Below are 20,677 nucleotides of genomic sequence, written 5' to 3' on the forward strand. Positions count from 1 at the left end.
CTATTAATATTATTTCTACATATTTATTAAAAACATGAAATATCAATAATAATATGTTTTGTCCGCGTTTGTCTCACGGAGGAAAGTCAAAACAATAACTAAATTAACTTTATATAATCTATGTCAAAATATAAACATTACCTCGATGCGGTATAAACAGATCAGATGTTGTCTCTTTCTGTCGCCGTACATCCGTCTCACATCCGTTCGTTGTTTACAATTTCCCGCTCTTAGCAGCTACTATTGCTAGTGGCCCGTGATTACTTCGCACGCGCGGACGTATAGATCATCGATCGATACGATCCTTATACGTTTTCTGTGACTGTGTTTCGATACTGTGACAAAACTCCATTGTGTTTGTGGAATGCAATCGTGATTATTTATATGTGATTGAATAATTTTGTTAGTTCTATATGAATGGGTTCTTTGACATATATTAAGGTTTTTTTTTTAATTTTTAAGGATTTGGTAATCTTAATGTAATTGGTCACCACCGCCCATGACATTGTTAATCATCCCTTATAACGTTAAAGCGCCACCAACCCTGTGAATTAAGATTTTACGTCCGTTGTTCCTGTAGTCACCCTGGCGCCCTCACGATTTAAACTGGAACCATTTTAAGTATTGTTGTCGGATGTGTGGTACCCAGGCGGGCTGCTACAAAGTACTAACACCAAGTAATAATTTATTTTGTAGTCACATTAATGTTTTATCAAACTTCAAATGTATGTGCATATAAATGGGTCACTAGTTTCTACAAATGTTGGTATATGATAACAAATACAATATAATGTTGTTTTGTAAAAAGATAACTAATCTATCAGTTTCCTATATTTATTTATGAAAAAAAAAAATGTACTTATAATATCAATTAATTAAAACATTTTAACTCGTTAAGAACTTACTGTAGTTTGAAAATAACATTTTTTATTCAGCTTACAGTTAACTCGACAGTAAAACATTCTCACCTGTCCAATTAAACATTCTATGGTTAAATATTTAACTTAATAAAGCAGATGAATTGAACCTTATTTCTTGTATCATAAGACATCGTATTCGAAATGTTAAATTTGAAAGAATATTCAATCTCATAACGTAAGCTGCAAGTAGCTGTATCTTTAAAAGAGTTAAATAATATTTTTATAAAGATACATGCTTTTTCCCTCGGCTTCGTCTGCGTTTGAGGGTTAACACAAAGCATATATATACATAATCTCTCCGGCGTAATTCCCGTGAATTTAATATATGAATACGAAATAAATATATTGGAATTGTCTCCCTATGTCTTTTTCAGTAACTCTACGTACATGCAATTTTATGATGGTGGGTTCACTAGTTAAGACGTGAAGGCGTAACAAACAAACAAACAAACGCACACTTTTATAATATTCGCATTTGTAAGATTGTAATATTATAAAAAAAAGATTTAAAGTCAAAAATATTTCAATGGTTATCGTTCTTGAACGTTCTTCGGATGTCCTTATAGAATCTCGCCAAATTTAAGTTTTCGTGTAAGATACACAGGACAGTCATTGTTTTCTTGTAATAGTTGGCTTGTATATTGATAAAATCATTAGTGTCATGGCTGGTCTATTAAAATAAATACTTCGATATTAAGATCTCGCAGTGCCATTACATTCTTATTATATAAACATAGCTTATCTATACAAAACACAGGTTAGGAAAATAGTTGTGATTATGTCCTGACTGATTTCGGTTATGGGGGGGGGGCATATCATACACGGTTTTACTTGAATGATTGGCACTTATAGCTTTAGGGCTTCATGTAGGACTTTTTGGGTACCGTCCAAACATTATAACTTAGTAATTGGTATTGTTGAAATAGTTAGTTCCCAAGGTTAATGGCGCATTGGTTAGGTGGAAAGGATAATATTTCTTACGGAGCCAATTTGGTGTGGACGGTGGTGACCATTAACCATCAGGTGGCGCAATTGCTAGTTAATCTGGCTATTATAATAATATAAAATAAAACCGGAAGTGCTGGCAGTGAAATAAATAGTATGTCTTTAGTGAGCTAAACAAATATTAAGCAAACTTTCACCACTTGTAGGCTAACTTAACATTCAAAACTAATTGTTATTCCGGTTGCTTAATCTAGAACTGAAACCATTTTGGCGTAACTCATTGACACGCCTAGGTCAAAGCTATATACTTTTTTATGGCATTGGTTGGCGGACGAGCATATAGGCCACCTGATGGTAAGTGGTCACCATCGCCCATAGACAAAGGTGCTGTAAGAAATACTAACCATTCCTTATTATATTCGTTGGGAACTAAGATGTTATGTCCCTTGTGTCTGTGATTACACTGGCTCACTCATCCTTCTAACCGGAACACAACAATACAGAGAACTGCTGTTTGACGGTAGAATATCTGATGAGTGGGTTGTATCTACCCAGACGGGCTTGTACAAAGCCCTACCACCAAGTAGTCTGTTCTATTATTTAAGTAATTTATATATACTGTTTTTATAAGATCATATCATTTAACTATGCTTAGGAAGGTCTTTGTACAAACCCGGCTGGGAAGAATCTTTCCCATCACTTACTTTATATATATTATTGTACTTTACCGTATATATCCGCTACGATGTTGGAAAATGACACAATACTTGTAGATGTAAATAGATGTATTCACTTAATTTGACTATAACAAGTACAATAATTACCAAACAAAACTCCTATGTTGTACCAGTCGACCCCAGCCACGTTCGAATGCCCGTTTTCCCGCGCTGTCACTCCTTCGAAACTCTTCAAGTTATGTTGCTCGCATAAAAAAAAATTGATTATACTCCAAAATAGTCAAGTGACTATCCTAAATGTGATTTTGTTAACAGACGGCCGTCCTGTTATTGGGAATGTCCCCATTCCCTGTCGGCCATTCGAACGTTGGTGGTTAGAAGAGAAAAAAAATAAACTAAAAAAAATAACGAATTTCTAAAATGTAAACATAACTAGTTTAAATAGGTCTAAGTACTGTGTATTACAACAATATCGTTTCTATTACTATTCCATAAAGTAGGCATTTAACACTGTTATAATATTTTAATTAATCCTAAGTTACTATTCGCTATGTGGCTCTACGCTGGCATTTCGAGTACCTGAAATGCACAATAACACAAAATAAGTACTTATTGAATAATATTCATGTGATCGCATATAGGAATTATGGGTTGAAACAAAAGGTAAGTAATAATAGCTGCTTTTAGATTTTGTCAAATTCTAATCAATGGGAAATAAATAGTAATAAATAACACACACAAATGAATAATAGTTGCCGTTCATATCCCTATTTGATCTTTAGACATATTTAGAGAAAGTTTAAGAATAGATATAATAGAGTTTTTAAAGATAGAGTAGTTCGATCGTTAAAGGGGAATTATACAAAGATATGTATTTCATCGGTATTGTGGGTACCGCTTATAAATACATCGGCATACCTTCCACATACTACCGTGAATACTTACTTACTTTTGGTTTCTTTCAAAATAAAGGTTGGTGAGAACCGCTTGTGCATCGGCATCCCTTTCACAACATTATGTGAGCACCGCTTGCACTTCGGCATACCTGTCACCTTTTATTACAATAACAATAAAATATTATGTTCTCTATACGTACGCTGATCTTTTCCTCGGTAATCATGCGTAGAGCAAGATACAGCACTTTGTAAATTTGTTATAATCATTAATCATCATCGTAGGTGTATGTATATTGTTATCAGAACATAATCATCATAATTATTTATATTTTTATAATGTCCTTCTTGATTTCCTCTTGTTCTTGATTAATTAATTATTTTTATTTTTGTATTTCTTCTTAATTTTATTAGGTTCTTTACTTTTATTGTTGTCTTCTTCTGTTCGTAATTATATCGTTATTGCCTGATTTGGCCTGTATCACATTTAGATGCGAGATTCAAGCCTGTAACAAATGGTGGTAAGGGTAGAGGAAAGTAAGGATAGGGAAAATATTTCACTCTATAGTCACCAGTCGATTTATCATTATCCAGTCATTGTCTACCTACTCTCAGAATCGTCACTAGAACTTTCTGTTTCGTTGGCGTCGTTGTGTTCAGGCTCAGCATTAAAAGTAACCCATTTTTTCAACTGATCTGCTGGGAATATACTTTTATAAGTTCTCTTTGAAAACCCGGGTATGCTCGAGATTTGATACCTATCGTTACTCAGAACAGCTGTTATTTTGTACGGGCCGCGATATTTTGGAAGTAACTTTTTGCTCTTTCCTTCCGCTGGTAAATTATGGTTAGGGATCATAACAAGATCGCCTTCGTTAAAAAATTTTGTTGGTGCTCGGTTTTTATCGAAATTTTCCTTCATTTTAATCCGGTTCCTTTCCAAATTATCTTTAACAGTCATTTCAATTTTCTCCCTATCAGCGTTTCCTACATTATCTTCTTCACTATTCAAGGCGTTCTGAATTGTTCCTTCATTTGGACTTGTTGTCCTCCTACCAAACACCACTTCGGACGGCGCTGTTCCTGTGCTCCTATTTATAGTGTTGTTGAGACTCCATTGCACTTTCCCAACATGCGTGTCCCATTCGCGTTCATCACGGCCATGGTTCGAAGCAGCCAACGAGTCCAGTATTGTCCGGTTGTACCGCTCAATCTGGCCGTTGGCTCGTGGAGTAGCTACGGCATTTAGAATATGTTTCACGCCGATCGTTTTGATATAATTTTTGAATGACCCAGATGTGAAACTTGTGCCTCTATCGGATATTAAAACTTTAGGACAACCAATTATGTCAAATATCTCCTGTAGGACCTTAATTGTGGTTCTACTTTTTAGATTTTTCACGGCTCTAATGAAAATAAATTTACTAAAACCGTCAATGATAGCGAATATATATGTATTGCCGGTTTTACTCCTAATAAATGGACCTAAATGGTCCATATGCATGATATGGAATGGGCTACTGCCTTTGGGTATTGGATGTAAATAGCCGCTGCGCTTAGAAGTCGAGGCCTTGTTGTAAGCGCAATTAAGACAAGCCAATACATATTTACGCACGAACCGATTCATTTTCGGGAACCAATAATTTTGTTTGATTCTATCTAAAGTTTTATCAACGGAGAAATGCCCCGCGTCGTCATGATTTAATTGACAAATTCGCCATCTAGCCGCACTAGGTACTACCCACTTTAACGTCTCATGGTCCTTTCTATACAGTTTGTTATCCTTTAATATATAGTTATCGATTATGTCCTTTATCTCCTTGCTATTATGACTCAAAATATTTTTTATTAACTTTAAGTTTGAATCGGTCATCTGTACCGCTTGCAACCACTCTGATGTATCTAATACGTCTATCTTGAGCACATCAAACTCTCTCGCTTCAGCCAAGTTATCGTCGTCATTGCCAGACAGTGGATTCCTGCTTAAAGCATCGGCATGTTTCATACTGTCTCCTGGCCTATATTCTACAGAAAAATTATATTCTTGAAGCAGGAGCCACCATCTGGCAATCCTCGGCACCAGATCACGTTTTGTGAGAGTCGATCTCAGAGCGTTGCAGTCGGTGTAGACTTTGAACGGTATGCCTATTAAGTAAGTACGAAACTTTTTAAGACTGAGGACAACCGCGAGCGTTTCCAGCTCGTACGAGTGCATAAATTGTTCGTCTTTAGTGGTTTGCTTACTGTAGTACGCAACTGGTTTCAATGGTGACTTTTCATCGGGCTTCTGCAATAGAATCCCACCGATACCCAACTTACTCGCGTCGCAGTGTACTTCAGTAATATAGCTCGGATCATATAATCCTAATAACGGCCTCTCTACTAATTTATTTTTTAAAGTTTCAAATGCATTAATCTGGGCTTCACCCCACGTCCACGGTGTGTTAGCTTTGGTTAGTAAGGTCAACGGTTTTGCAGTACTTGCAAAGTTCGGAATAAACCTACGGAAAAAGCTAGCTAGGCCCACAAATTGGCGAACCTGTTGGACGCTTGTAGGCGCGGGAAAAGAAGCAACTGCATCAATCTTTCTTTTCCCTGGCCTTAGGCCTTCTTGGGAGACCTCGTATCCTAAATAATCCAAGCTGGTCTGGAAAAAGAAACATTTGCTGATATTTAATGTGAGACCGGCCTCACGTAGTGATATTAATATTATTTTAAGTTTATTCAAACCATCTTCGACTGTAGTTGCCGGCGATAATAAGTCGTCCATGTACGGTATTGCTAGGTCGTATCTGTCTTTTCCGAGGGCCTTGTTTATCATGTGCTGAAAGACAGCCGGAGCATTGACCAACCCAAAAGGCATTCTGGTATACTCATAGTGGCCATCAGGGGTTATAAAAGCCGTCACGTGTCTAGACTCCTCACTCATCGGAATTTGATAATAACCGGACTTCAAATCTAAACTGGTAAAATATTTTTTTCCATTTAATCGATCCAATTGATCATCGATTACAGGCATAGGGTAGGAGTCCTTGACAGTTTTCTTATTTAGGGCCCTATAGTCCACGCAAAGGCGGTATTCACCGTTCTTTTTCTTTACTAGGACTATAGGGCTAGCATAAGACGAATTCGATTCCTGCACTATTTTATTTTCTAATAACTGATGGATCAAGTCCCTAACTATTAGTCGTTCACTATATGGCAGGCGATACGGTTTATACGAAACCGGTGTGTCATCGAGTAATTTAATACGCATCTCGCAAATTGATGTTTTGCCCAGCTCGTCCATGTTAAGAGCGAAACAATCCCGATACTCGTTTACCAAACTAACTAGCTTGTCCTTCTCAATGTTTGTCACGTTAGGTCCAATATTAAGCATATCAATTGTTATGTCATTAGTGTTACAAAAGTCCGCGTCTGTCATGTGATCATTTGTATTAATGATTTGATTTACCTCTAATTCGGTTGGATATTCAGTTGACGGCACGTCTATTGGCAGAATACGTGCTCGAGCCAGCAACTGCCCCTCATTTATAGTTATTGATTTACTAGAGAAACTGATAGCTACAATTTTACATTGTCGGTCTTTAATCGGATATACGCCAGGTAATATCATTAATTCATGTTCAGGTTTAAAACATGAACTCCCGGGGATATATACATATCCAGAAACGTCTGAGTCACTTTTAGTATCTATGCTGCATACACCGGTAAAATTAATGTTACACACACTAAAGAGCTTTATTTTGGTGTCATCCAACATGTCCGATTTTTCAGAATATAAAATAAGATTAGTGCTCGTCTTGTGTATGATAATGTCCGCTCGTTCGGTTAAGTTCTGGCCCAGTAGTACGTCATAATTCAAAAATTCGTCCGGTACCACATAAGCATCAATATTGGCTCTAATAAAATCCACAGATACCTCTATCTGTACACATCCTAAGGGCTGCATACTGCCAAATGCAAATCCTTTCAATGTAGGTAAATTTGTCGATTCTAATTTTAAGTTCAAGTCGAGAAAACAGCTCTTTCTCATCATGGTACATTGACTCCCGAGATCGATGAAAGCCTCTTTATTTATCGAATTAACTTTGATCATTTTTATATAGATGTCAGATTTGGGGTTTTGAGTTCCAGTTTGCTGTATTTTATTAACAGTTTTAGTATTTTCAATCGCAGGGACATTAAGCTGTACATGTTTAGTCATATTATCTTTCCTACAATGTTCCGCAATGTGGCCAAGGAAATTGCATTTGGTACATTTTTGCAGCTCCTTAGGACACTTAGGGACAGTGTGACCTACTTCAGAACAATTATAGCAGCGAATGATACGCGATGAGTTTCCTGTTCTACTTGTTTTAACATTTTCGTAAATTTTTGGTTGAGCCGCTCCTGTTCTTGGTGGCAACATGGGTTTTCTAACGTCTCTATTTGTTTTCATAGAAATGCTGCGTAGATATCGTAGCAGCTTATTTGGTCTCTTAAAGTTAGCACCCTGAGCATTTAACCTTATATTATGATCGTAAATGCCGTGTATTATACAATCAACGGCATCTTTGCCTTTGATATTGCAATGGCTTACCAACTTTGCCTTGTCAAAGAAATATTCTTCTAAAGTTTCTTCTCTACGGCTTTTACGCTCCAGCATTCCAGTCAGACGCTCCGCGTAGTTCCTATCGTCTGGGAAATTTTTTATTAGCTTCCTTTCCCACTCCTTCCAGTTTAAGTCTACTGTCGTGAGACTCTCGTACCAACTGCGTGCTAAGCCGGAAAGTTTTGAAAGGGCATGAAATATTTTTTGCCTTTCGCTCCATTTATATATATTGGCCATTTCGTTTACCTTTTTAAGCCACGCTCGTGTTGATTGTGTCTTCAAGCTAGGGTCAAATTTGGGGATAACGTCATGAACGCCCACAAACGAATTGCGTTCATGGTTGCTGAAGGCATCTATGAATTTCTCCATCATAGCACCTTCCTTTTCATCATGTTGGGAACGACTGCCACGCCAACGCTTACGTAAAAACGGTCTCGTACGTGATCGTGACCTGCGCTCACTAGAACTAGAATCTGAGTGACTTGACGAGGAAGATGTACTCGTGGAATCAGATGAGCTAACGGAACGTTCAAAACGTTTCCGTTTCTGAGTTCGAACATTATCAGATGACGTCGAACTAACGGAACGACGCCTAATATTCTTACGTCTCCGAGAACGCCGGGGTCTCTTGCGCGAGTGTCGAGAACGATTTCTACTTCTCTGAGATGGTCGCGGCTCCGTAGTTCGCGATCTGTTACGCCTATATTTCCGAGTTTGTCTTCTATCGGTCGAGCGCTCACGAACACGTGAAGGTCTCGGTGGAGTTTTTGTGCCATTAGAAAATGCCGATAGTGGGGGTGTTCGTGGATCTGACATAGTGTCTGGTCAGGTGACTACTTAGTTATTAAGTGAAATAAGGATATAAGGAGGAATGGAATAAAGTTATAAAATTAGTTGCATCATTAATAAAATGTTTTCAAAACAAAAGGATGTAAATCCTTTTGGCTACCATGAAGTACAATCCATTAAGAGAATGCTATTATAGTGTATAAGTATAGGTATAGGTATGAGTATAATAACAGTACATACTCATATTTTATGTAAATACATGTACAGTAGTATAATAAGTAACGGTAACTTAATTAACGTATGACATTCGCAATAAAGTATTTATCTTTTCATTCGAAAAAATAAAACATACCTATCACTCGTTATAAGTTAAAAAATAGTTATTCATTATACAATTACACGATTGCAATGATAACCTAAACGTACAGGGATAAACAAAGTAAGTACCTACAGCACAATAATCGCATAACGAGAAACATAAACCCTCATTATTTCTTGTTTAGTCTACCTAGGTCTCAAACTAAATGCCTAGATAAATGTTCGCTACACCTCTCATAACTTCATGCATTATAAGTTAATAATACTACTTTTTTTCATATTTTAACGTTTATGATTATAATGACACATTACGACGGCAAAACAAAATCTATAAAAATTACTAGGTACTCTAAATATACATATTGTTAACGGAAAACAATCTAAAATTGGTTGCCGAATAAGCTTGTAGGATGTAACCACACAAAGAAACAAATTGGTAAGTAATTAAAACAATGATTAAAACGTATTCGGTTAGGTATGTAAATAGCAATGAAATCACTTACCGAAAGGCGTAAGTAAACTTGTCACTTCTGACTTATTGTACTTTACCGTATATATCCGCTACGATGTTGGAAAATGACACAATACTTGTAGATGTAAATAGATGTATTCACTTAATTTGACTATAACAAGTACAATAATTACCAAACAAAACTCCTATGTTGTACCAGTCGACCCCAGCCACGTTCGAATGCCCGTTTTCCCGCGCTGTCACTCCTTCGAAACTCTTCAAGTTATGTTGCTCGCATAAAAAAAAATTGATTATACTCCAAAATAGTCAAGTGACTATCCTAAATGTGATTTTGTTAACAATATTCTATCGCCAAACAGCATTTTCTACATTGGCAGCGTGTAAATTTCCCACTGCTGGGCTAAGGCCTCCTCTGCCATTGAGGAGAAAGCTTGGACTTAGTAATGTTGTATTCTGATTTAAAGGGTGAGCCAGTAAGTAAGTAACTACGGGCACAATGGACCTAATATCATAGTTCCCAAGGTGCTGGTCTATAAAACACAGATCAGTCAGTACATTACCTAGTCTGCCTGTCTGTATAATGAAATAAACACATTAGTTACTTCAAATCTATTACTTTAATTTAATGCGTATATTATAAGCAAAGTTGATTAACGAACATATATAGCATTTCAATTACATATTTAATTACATAAATGATAACATTCGTATTGTTATAGCCGAGTTGGTTATGTGTTTAAATGATGATAAATCACTTTAGTAAATACTAATTTGAGGACGTAACTAACTAAATAATTAATGAAGTTATTTCCCAGATATTAATATTGTTGTAATAGTTTATTGTCTTGTACCTATTACTATACATACACATTTATGATAAAAAAGTGGTCCGACATATTGGTTTTTTTCATCACCATTATCGTTAACGATAATATTTTGTCTTAAATAATTGTACTTTGAGGGTCTTAAAAAAATGTCAAAAATTACTTTTCTTGAAATATATCCTTCGTTCCGTAGTGAGGCGTTATTTGAAATCGTATAATATTTTTTTAAGGATTTATTATTTAAATAATTTAACCCTACTCCTCCAGACGATTTGGTGTGTTGAGAAAAATAACATAAGGCAGACGTGTTATCTTGCTAAATGCTTAACACATTGTAAATTTTCGACCGCAATAAGGTAATCACAGGATTGAATACGGCCTTTTTAAGGATAAACGCGTCTTGTTTATAAAGCCAACCTTTGACCTTGAAAATAAATTTATGCCGCTTTAGTAAAGGATTGGTCACGAAGCTTATATCGTATTCTACACTTGGTTATGTTTAGTAGAGCAGAAGCATTTAACATATTCATGTTTGTCGATTATGGTAGTCTTGACAGGCCTGAATGAATATTAATATTTTAGCTAATGATTGGCGCAGATGAAGACATGAACAATTAATTTTATTACGTATCCAAGAAAATAATTATATAGAGCCATACTATAGAACCTTGTTCGATATCAATTAATACACCTTCTTATTAAAAGACCTTTATTTTTATTAACGATAGCATAAAATTGATAAATAAATAGGGAAAGGCAGCTCAGTACTTTTTTCTCATACTCTTTGTCAAAGGATTTAGTTAAATAAAAAAAAAGAGTTGGTAATAAGAGCACAAAAACTTGGTCTAATGTGTATGACCGAATTTCGACCACACACTTGTTTTTTTCAGTGATCCTAATTCAAACAATCCATTAATATTGTATTTATCCACGGAATTAGGGAACTAATATTTACTTTGAATATCACAATAATTACAGTCGCAATTTACAAAATGTATGTACATAGAAGGTTCGAGAAAGCCGATATCCGAGATGATTAATAGGATTTAGAAGGATAGCTTACCCCTTAAAAGTGCAGGCTCGAATTCAAACGGATCGTCGTCTAATGAAACTTGGTGCATTGACCGTAATGAATTTACATACCAAGTTTGATACGATTCGTAATTTATGATACATATTTCAACCGACCCATATCATATACATGAGCCGTTGTTTATTCTCGAAACCATAACAATATAGTACAGAAAACAGACGTAGCAGTTTTGTTCGAGAAGATACGTTTTCTGCTTCAAATAATGGATATTTTAAAAATATGCTCAAGTGTATTTTAATAATATTTTCAGAAGATTTTCTTCACTTTTACGCAAGCTTAAATTCAGATCAGTATGTAATGTAGGAACTGACTTCGCATCTCAGTCGTGAAATGTTGGAAATATACAGTGATACGTTATTTTGATGCTATTGTGAGTTTCAGGTTTATTCCTATAGAGTTCTTCTGAACTAAATCGATTTTCATAAACCTTTAAGAACTAAAAAATTATTCTTTTCACATTCTGACATACTGGTAGGACTATAACTGCTGAAAAAATTTGAAATCCCTTAGAATAAAATATTTTAAATATTTTTTGAATTTCAAATTACGGAATCCGCTTTATTCTTCAAAGTGGCCTCAAATTGGCCAGTTGTATAGAAACGCGACATTATTCATAGCGGACAAATTGTGCCAATGGCCACGTTTCGTCGTAATAATTGCTCGTGATGGTCTCGTATTCATATGATGATTGTTTTGTTGCATTCGTATCTGATTGCCCGTAATATTAGAAAGTTTTCTAGCTTTCATCTAAAATTTAATGTAAGTTTATACATTGAATGAAAGGAGATACTGGGTCCCAAAAATTTATGTATGGGTTTCCTTCAATAAAAACGTTTTATAGAAATACAATAATTATAATATACTCGGAACTAGCTAGTCAATCGAAATTTGCTAATTTATATATAGTTTACTCAAATGTTCAATAATGATCATGATTGAAATTGGGCCACTTGGCATACACAAGTTAAATTAATTTAAAAACCATCTAATGCAAGATATGTATTCGAAAATAATAATCCAATATACTTCATTCAAGTAGACTCTACAAGCTCATTAATTTAATAATATATTAAAAAAATAACGATTCGTTTTGCACACGGTTTCTAAAATAGTCACTGAGGGCTTATTCAAGAAAAACTAACGGCTTGTCATTAGTAACTCAACAACGAATGGTTACTGACGTACAATAAAGATTCCTTAAATATCGTTGATTATATTATATTATATTTCTTCTTTCTTATATCTTAATTAAGTTCAACAATGCAAGACGGACTAGACTTGTAGATACTACACGAATGTTTTATTATTAGTTATTTGTATAGAATCGGATATCTTCTCCTATATCAAAGGCTGAAGCGTTGTTTGTGGTTTGTCGTAGCCGCAATAGCATTGTGTGTGCACTTATTTGTATTTCTTGGTATGATGCAATAATATAAATGAGTTAGGGATGTCATTACTTTAAAATTAAAGCGCAGCTATTGAGTTATTCTTTTTATATCTGATAGTCTCATTGTAGGTTTTATAAATTAAGTAGCATTTTTAATTTGATATCTATGTATATGAATAGTTCTTCATTTTAAGATCTTTTTGATTTCTACCCATTTCTACCCATCTATCTATCTAGATATCTGTTGGGATCGTTTCCAATGTTGTCCGCTTAATCGCCAGCACGTGTCTTCGCTTCAACAAGCTAAATGATTGAACAGTTGACGCTTCCATATCGCTTTTTCTGTCCTCTGTATTAGAATTGATTCAAGGTCATTGTTTAGCAATTGTGTATGCCGCCTGAACAGGAAAGTTGTTGGAGTATGTTCACATCAAGTTTTTTTTTTAATTAATATTTTAGGTATCTCATTCGTCTAAAATATTGCAGTTGCAAGGTATAAACACTCAGTTAGGATTTAAGATGTTAGATCCCTTGTGTCTGTAAATACACCGACTTGCCAACTACAAAACCGGAACACAGTAATACGGAATATTGATGTTTGGCGATAGAATAATTTATAAGTGGGTTATACCAAGCTAGACGGTTCCGGTACCGGCCCCGGTCCCTTTGTTTGTGGTCTGCTCTAAACCCTCGCCCCGGAAAGATGTTATTAGATTGTTTACGTTGTCTAACAAAAACATTTAATGAATAAAAATTAAAATAAGGGAACGACGCAATTTTTTTTTCTTCTTAAAAGTTTACACTGTATTTTATTCTTATCTTAAAAAAAATGAAAATATGATGCATTCCTCTTAAAATGTTTTACATAACGCGGATCCTCGAAATTTTCGCTCACTGATTCTCGATTCAAATGAGATTACATTTGCATTTTTTGATATAGAGCGTTGAGAAAAAGTCTGTCTACTTGAATTATTAAACTGTCCCAAGTATCTCGTGTTTTATATCTCGTCTCAAGTATTTTAAGTTTGTAAGTCATGAGACCAAATTAAAAACTCTGGTTATTAATTTAATTTAAATTTAAGACCACCCTTCAATAGTTCTGTACTAAATCGAGGATCATTCGAAAAAGATATGTCCATGTTCAATTGCAGTGCCCAAAAATTCTCATCTTTAGGATAAGTACACGGATTATTCCACATTGGTACTTCAAGGTAGGTTGGCGGTTCCAATATATTAAGGCAAATCAAGTAGAAAGTGGACTTAAAGATTTTGGTTTTACCTGCTAATCTTTCGTCAAACTTGCAAAGGTCGGCAACCTATTCAATAGATATATACAGTAGCATCTCCAAGCTAGCGTGGGTACAGTTCAAACACTGTTACAATGGTTGCCAATTAATGCTTCCCACGATCGTATCCGTTTCGATTTGACCGATATTGGTGTTAAAGATAAACGCAATCATAATTTTTGTACATTTTAGCTGTTATTGATATATTAATTACTGTTAAAATGATGAAGCTGGTATTATACTCGTCCATTTTGCATGATATCTTCGTTCTTTTTTTTTTAGAATCATTATAATAAGTTCTGATAAATGGCATAAAAGGGTTGGCTTGGAGACGTTAAAGGGAACCATCCAACCATTAACATGACATGTCAAAATAAATATGATAAATAAAGCATATTACTCAATACAAGGTGCGTGGACTTAGTATTTATTGATTTCTAGGCAGGATATACAAAAAAAATATTGTTCTCTACTGACATACTCTGTAATTAAAATCGTGGAAGAGAGTAATTACTGAGGTTTTTGCCGGTTCTTCTCGGTGGAATTTACTTTCCGAACAGGTGGTAGCATTCAATTTAATTTAAGACTGTGACATGACGATTCAAAAGTTATTAGATAAAGATATCCTGATCGTCTACATTTTGAATTGGTAGTTTTATTTAATATAATTCCGTATAATACGATCGAAATGTGACTTTAAAACCCTATTTGAATAGAGTATATTTTGATTTTCATTCATTCAAAATTAAAGATGACAAACCTTCTTTTTATAAGTTTATATTGAACTAGTCTGACCTTATTGAAACATATCTTTCACGGATATATTTTTTTATAAAAGTAGGTGGACGAGCAAATGCGCCACCTGATGGTAAGCGGTCACCGCCGCCCATAGACAATGGCGTTGTAAGAAATACTGAGTACTGCTGTTTGGCGGTAGAATATCTTATGAGTGGGTGGTAAGTACCTACCCAGACGGGCTTGCATAAAGTCCTACCACCTACAGTAAAATGTAAAGAGAATATATTGTACGAGAGTCAGTAATTAAAAAAGCTTATTAATGTTATTAATATATATTTCCACATTCTGACCTGATGTCCTTAATGTTACAAGAATTCTTCCATACGAGGTAATTGGAATGTCGTAAGATAACTTAAGATCATTTAGCTTTTAATAAATTAAATTACAGAACTCGTTCGTATGACCCACATTTTTAAAATAAAAGGACAGATTATAGCAAGACTTTTTTTTTTAAACTGGTTCGTCTTCGTGCAAGTGATTATGCACGACTTGTGACTTAACAAAAGCATTTGGTAGTTGACCTTTGTCCCATCTCGTTTCGGTAGATATTATCTATTATTTCTTCTACCGATAAAAAGCCATTTATATGTTGTCCCGTTTTGAACACAATTATACAGAGCATTGCTGGTTTAGGTCTATGTAATTATAGCCTTAAGGGATATAATCTTGTACTGACTTAGTTTTTATGCTTGCTTTTAATTAAAGGTGTGTTAAAATTCCAAATAGTCAAAAAAAATCTTTATTCAATTAGGCTTTTTGAATCGTCATTTTACAAACCATATCCAGTGAAGCTACCACCGATCCGGAGTGTAGATACTACCGAGAAGAACCGGTAAGAAACTCAGTAGTTACTCTTTTTCGACATCTAAAATACATACATATAGTGCTAATGTCTTTGGGTAGTGGTGAACATCGAGTGAAATTTTCGCCAGACTGGGTAACTATTTTAAATTTTAAAAAACTTTTATAAAAGAATAGCATAGAAATGGCATTATATTGAAAAGATTATTTTATAGTAGGTATACTCGCCACGTATACGTAATCAAGAAGAATGCGACGGTGAAGAGAGGACTTGATCGCATAAGAGATTACCATACTGTTTGCCGTCGAGGCATGTGCGTCGATCTTACCTCGCGCCAATAGGTTTACACTTAAAAAATTTCGTTAATGCAGATAGTCAACGCGGTAATTGTAAATCTGTACATTTACAATTACCTCGTTGACCCTTAAAATCGACAGCTTCATTGTCGTAAAGGCTAAAGGTATAAGATAGAACTCATCTATTCTGTAATTTTATCCGCTGCAATTATATTTATTTTATAATAATCTCCGTTACCTGGTTCCGTTTAAATTGATAACGACTCGGTCTCTGAAGATTTTTCTGCTTAAATAAGTTAACCAATTAGTATACAAAAATATGATAATATTAAGAATCGAAAGTGATGAACAATATCAATTATTTAATGATTATATTCCAAAATGTAACGCAACATAAATTTAGTTTCCGAAATATTAGTACTAAAATAATTTGGAAGGGCCTAAAATACAATACTCTGCTACCGTCTCTTTCAAACGTATGCAGTTTATAAGGGTAGCAAGTATGTATTATGTATAGCTTAGACATTGTGTACAACTAGGGTAACCAGGTGCTGCCTGTAGCTGTACATGTTTGGCTGACGGCTGTGTACGGACAAATATTTACGTGTCCGGTTTTTTGTCATTATACCTACTGAACTGAGTACAATGAAGTCGAAGGAAGAAATTACGCATATTATAAATGCTATGTTATTAAAGTATGTACGTTTGCCATCAAAGGAATATGTCCTGTGTCTCGAGCGAAATATCCGGAATTAATGCCGAGGCCGCTTTTTGTAATTTAAGGCCTGGTAATTCTATGTAAGACAGAAATAGAACTATTTGCTTATATTATATTGCTATGATTTTTTTCACATTTTCAGTATAAAACATTAGAATTATATACACTTTAAAAAATGATAATTTTTTTACAGAGAATGATTTACTTAATAATTACGTAATATGTAACGGACAAAAACGAAACTATATTTTAATATACTAATATTATCCAACAAAATATATTTGATGACTGTTTATATATAGAAGCTTTAGTCTCAAGCCACTCAACTATTTGGTTAATAACTTTGCTAACCTTGTTGCCGAATTTCCATTCCTGTTACAAACAACCCACGCGTCGTATCTGTGAAGTGGGTGGAAGGAAATTAGGATGGATTTATATAACGATTCAGTGGAATGGACTATTGACCAAAGAAATCTTTGTTTATGCGATCGTCTACTGAACAAAACATTTAGAAGACTATTATCGCAGACAAGCAGAACTTGACTTTTCATGTGCTGTGCTCTCATGCTTGTCAGAATTGAAGGAACACGTCAGAAATGCTTTCTTTGTCGCAAGAAGTTTCGACGTATCCACCATCTTGCCTTCTCCAAAAGACATTTGTTCAGAAACTTGCTTTTCAGTGGTCTTTTCCAAATATTAACGTCATGGGTAGTCAATGTACTGCCACTTGTAATGATTATTTACATGAGAAATATGCTTCTGACCGATGGCGGTGTATTTTCTCTAGGTTGTTAATTTATTTCAAATTTAAATATATTTTATTGACACGAACCTCGATTTGAATTCAGCATATCAGAGTAACGAGACAGGCAAAACATTGTTTAATGAAATAGACATCTACTATAACCGATGTGATTCGGTGTTATCCTATGAAGTTCAGGTTGGCGGTAAATTTACTGAAACGTTTAGTGACAATCGAAGACATGAGCGTATAAAGGTGATATGTAACAGTTTGTAAAAACATAATATTATGTTATAACATGAAGGTGTAATGACATAAAATTATTTTTTACGAAATGTAACATATTACCTTTATTCATCAATGTTTTCAATCGAATCGCTAGCGGTTCCGCAAATCAAACTAAAGGAAACTTATACTATAAAGTGGCAAGTTTTGTTTGATTTTTCGTATCAACACAAAACCACTTAACCAATTGACTTAGAGCTTTCACGTTATAACTGTAAGTTATCACAGTTCCGAGGCGGACGCAGTTGTATAGTATGTTTAATGTTTGTATACTTTTATTTATTTCTAGCATCTTTAATAATTATAGTGTATGTTATATATATGTTTACATAGTCCCACAAATTCAGGTGACTCATGAATAATTGAGTCTCGTATAACAAACTTATTTCTTAAATGCTAAGTATAATTCCATGATTTTTGGATAGCTGTTTGTGATTTAGACATTTTTTTGCTCGCTTGCCCAATCGTTGTTTGATTTGGAATATATATCTGTATAGTATACACTTTGCAGTACGTTAACTTCTGAACGATATGTGAACATAATTACGTAGTATATAAAACAAATTCGCTCACCGCCTACTGTCCCTGTGTATGCTTAGATCTTTAAAATTACACAACAGATTTTTATGAAGTTTTTTTTTAATAGATAGATTGATTCAAGAGGAAGGTTTATATGTATAATACGTGCACAATATAGTAGAGAAATCTTCTATAATGTAGGTTGTCCGGACTTTTTACCCAAATGTCCGGCCAAACTAGCTGGTCTGTCCGGCTATTAAGTTTGGCAACCCTATTTGTAGTAGTATGCTGTACTCGTGACTGATGGCAGCAATAACGACCAATCACATAATAATCTTATAAGATTATATATATAGTCGTTTTCTGAGCATTATAATGCTCAGAAACTGCTATTTTCATTCACATAAAACCGAGTGCAATTTTAACGTCCCGACTTGGCATTTGAACCCAGAAATTCGGAATCTGCTGCATTATAGGCAAGCTACTAGATCAATGACGCAATTATGGTATTTTCTATATTTGGCGTAAATTTCTAAACGTATTTGTAAGGCGTATGATTTGAGCAAAGCATCCGGCTAGTAGTGGCGTAGGTGATCGACAGATACGGTTCTGTCCAAATTGGGTATTAGTTGATTAACTTTTATCTATCTCTTGTATACTACTTACATATTAATCGAATTTACATAATTTTTTGATTATATTTATAATATATTATTAGTTTAACGACATGCTTGGCGCTATTTGTATTTTGAATCTATAAATTTTTCGGAAAAAAAAAACAAATTTGTGTATTTTATAAGAATGAAGTTTTTATTCTGATTATAATTCATAGAATTATTGGTGCATGATATTCAAATCCTTATTTTAGTATAATTATTTTGTTTATTATACAAAACGCTGATCTAGATACAGACATCATTATTCTTATTAAAACTTTTCATTCTCGAAGTCTTTGTTCCAATTCCTTCTCTGTTTTGTCTGTTGTTGGATCGCTTGAAAATTACTTGGGCATCTTTCGTATATATGACTGATTCACTCAGCGGTATTTTATGGACATTGTAAGACATAAGGAGATCTCTTACGCATACGGCAGTGCCTCCCGACACGTAATCAATCTCAGTAGGTATCCTTCTATATGTATGCAATTTGCCCATTGACGCATACCCAAAAATGCTGAAAATACTTACCGGAATTTCGGTACCGAAGCTGAAATTGAAAAATTAGCGCTGTGATTAAGCGGCCTACAATCTAAACTTTAGGTCAAGTCCAATAAATACAGAAGTATATCTAGAGTCAGGTCAGATGCGACGTTTAGATTCTAAACTATTATAGTTTTAATTACCCGTCTCATGATCTAGTAACTGGAAATTCTACGCAAGCTTCCGTGTCACAGCGGTTGACACTGACGCTTTCAACGTTTCATCTGTCTTGGAATTTATTCATTTGATAATAATTTATCTGTATTTAATTATTGTTAATCATAAACTAACGGTTCATATATGCCTATTTATGATTCGTGTTATGCTTTATTGTGAAATAAAACCAAACAAAATACATCCTATTTAGTTGGTGTTGCACTAAATCAAAATCAAACTCTTTATTCAAATTGTCTTATATAGGTAAAAGCACTTATTAATCGTCATGTTACAATTTAAATGTAAAGCTAACATTGGTTCTATATTTAGATTGTACCCACAAGAACTGGCCAGAATGTCACAAATTTCAACCAATAAAATCTCATAGGTATATTAAATTATCCTGCACGAAAATTCAACCAATCAATTATCCACGTTGTCATGCTGAAACGAAGTGCTAAACGTTTTCTCAATAGAATAGAAAGGCTTTAACAACCAGTTGGGTTGACTGCGGATTCTTTGTTACTATAACGGTCGCGTTATTTGCAAAGTGACCAAAAAATCTTCTGTACAATCGAAATTGTCGGAGAATATTGTTACAAATATATCTCTGCGTTGTTTAGCTTTTGGACTACCACACATAAACACGTTACAAAAGGGCTGCGTTACAGAATTATGTTCGTATTTATTTATGGCATGTTATGACAATATAACATGTTATAACATGACTTCCACGACATAACGTCGCAACGTGTTTGTACATGGTAGCCATTAGTCATTTTAATACTTAATATACTTTTATAGTTAATGATCTCAACAAATTCCCTGTCGTTAAATGAAGGTTTGTGAGAAACATCCGAAGAATTCCAAGCTAAATGCAACATTATCATTCTTTCCGAGGCGTTCCGCATGTAGTCACACGTCGCCATGACAAATCGGTGTGATTGCGGCCCTTCCGAGGAAT

At 34.6% G+C, this 20,677-nt stretch overlaps 1 protein-coding gene across 1 annotated transcript in view; it reads left to right on the plus strand.

Moving 5' to 3' along the window:
* The first annotated feature begins 255 nt into the window (after positions 1-255).
* Positions 256-20,677, plus strand: part of LOC125073931 (protein enabled) — a 56,292-nt gene continuing 35,870 nt past the window's right edge. The window contains exon 1 of the mRNA XM_047685041.1: positions 256-441. The gene's annotated coding sequence lies outside the window, so the exon portion shown is untranslated. The remainder of the gene's footprint in view (positions 442-20,677) is intronic.

This window comes from Vanessa atalanta, chromosome 26, assembly GCF_905147765.1.
Source record: "Vanessa atalanta chromosome 26, ilVanAtal1.2, whole genome shotgun sequence".
Lineage (NCBI taxonomy): Eukaryota > Metazoa > Arthropoda > Insecta > Lepidoptera > Nymphalidae > Vanessa > Vanessa atalanta.